Source organism: Prosopis cineraria, unplaced genomic scaffold (assembly GCF_029017545.1).
Source record: "Prosopis cineraria cultivar Desert tree isolate PC_DT_omini unplaced genomic scaffold, ASM2901754v1 PC617, whole genome shotgun sequence".
In the NCBI taxonomy this organism is placed as follows: domain Eukaryota; kingdom Viridiplantae; phylum Streptophyta; class Magnoliopsida; order Fabales; family Fabaceae; genus Prosopis; species Prosopis cineraria.
Window position 1 is genome coordinate 13436 of NW_026555942.1, and position 1944 is coordinate 15379.

Here is a 1944-nt window from a genome sequence, read left to right on the forward strand (position 1 = left end):
TCATGTCAAATAGTGAAATGGTTTTATTTATAGTAAAAATATAATTATTAATTGTTTGAATATGTAAAGTTGACCTTATAACAAGTGGTAAGTGATTCAATCCTCCACCTTTATGTACAGCGTAAATCTGTTTGAAAAAAATCTACTCTTTCAATCCAATATTTTGAACGAGATTAGTCTCTATTATTGATGCGAGAAATTTTTAACTTCTAGGGGATCCCATTAAAACGTTACAAATAAGGGAATTTAACCTAAATAGAATGTAAATTTTTCAAACCTCAAGCAGAAGCATTAAATTCGATTTTAGGGACGGCGAGACAAAAATGTTAAAGGCTTGCTTGAAATTATTTTTGTTTTGTTACTCCAAAAATTAATGTTTTGTAGAACATATTTAAAAAAAATAAAATGAGTGTTTTTTTATTTTTTCTTATTTTTTAACAATAATTTCAAAACACTTAAAAGATGTTTTCATTTTTTTATTTTTTAAAACAACGTTTTATTTCTTTGTTCTTCAAAAAAATTTTAAAAATATATTATTAAACAATTTTTTTGTTTTGAAAAATAAAAAAATATTTTCAGAACAAGTTGCCAGAAGGTACTAAAATTATGCTACTGTTGCTTCTGTTAAACCTATCTTCTCATCTCTCAAACTCTTTTTAAAGTAAATATATATAGTAAATGAATTAAATTATAAAGAAGCATATGAGAAGCTCAAACATGATCTTCGAGCAAGTGTAATTTTTTTTTTGGGAAAAAAATCTATCAGTTTTCAAAATTCAAATATCAAATACTTTTGCCATATCCACCAACATTTAATATGCCAGAGACGGAATTATTGTTTGCAGCAAGGAAGCCTTTTATTAATTATTGAGGCTGGCGTCTTTTGAGAGAGAGAGAGAGAGATTTTCCCCCCTTTTTTCTTTTAAAGAGAGTGATAAAAGGTCGTTAATGATGGCAGAAGGATAGGTCATCTTTCAATATTTAGGGAATGCCCATATATATATATATATATATATATTTAGGGGATCTTAATTTGAGAAGTTGTGTATAGTATGCAGAGAAAATCATGTTTTCAATTTTTCATAATTGTAATTTTAATTATTGTTATAATTTAGAACTTGAATTTTATATATATATTTTTTGACATTTTGACTCTTCTTGTTAATATTAAGTCAATATTTAAGTAAATTAATTGGATGTAATCGATTATATATCATCTTGATGATTTAAATTTAAGCATGTGCTGTTCATGTCAATGAAAGACATGAATATATAAACCCTAAAATAAAAATAATTATCATAAAATAAAATATTGGGACATATGCAATAATAAAGAGAACATTAAAATTTTTCAAATTATAAAAGACTAAATTGTGAAGTTTTATAAATTATGAGGGTATTCACAGCATACCTAGTATGGCTTGTATTAGATTCAGTTTAATTCACATTCTATACATTTATAAATTATGATGTAATTACAATGAAAATGGCATGGATATTAATTTTACTCCATATAACTTCTATACAAGCGTATGGAATTGTATGCCTATTCAACGTTACAGAAATATTTTTTCTTATTTTACCTAATTTTTGGATATCAAAAAATATTTATTTGTATAATTTTCATATTAACTTAGAATAATATAATTTTCTGGATGACAAAAACATAAAGGACTATCATAGTAATAGATTTTACATTTAAAATTCTTGGACATGTATTTTTTTTTTTTGGTAGAATCTTGGTTATGTAGTTATTTCGAGGAAGCGAGGCTTAACAGAGAACCCGAAAGGTCCAACTCATGTATAGCCCAAGGCCTATATTATGCATTCTGGACTTCAAACAAAAGAATCTGGCCCAAATGCTGATCGCCTTCTACACAGACCCAAAAAAGAAAAAAAAAAGACGGAACAAAATTGCCTCCAGCTTCATTCTTGGTAGCGAGT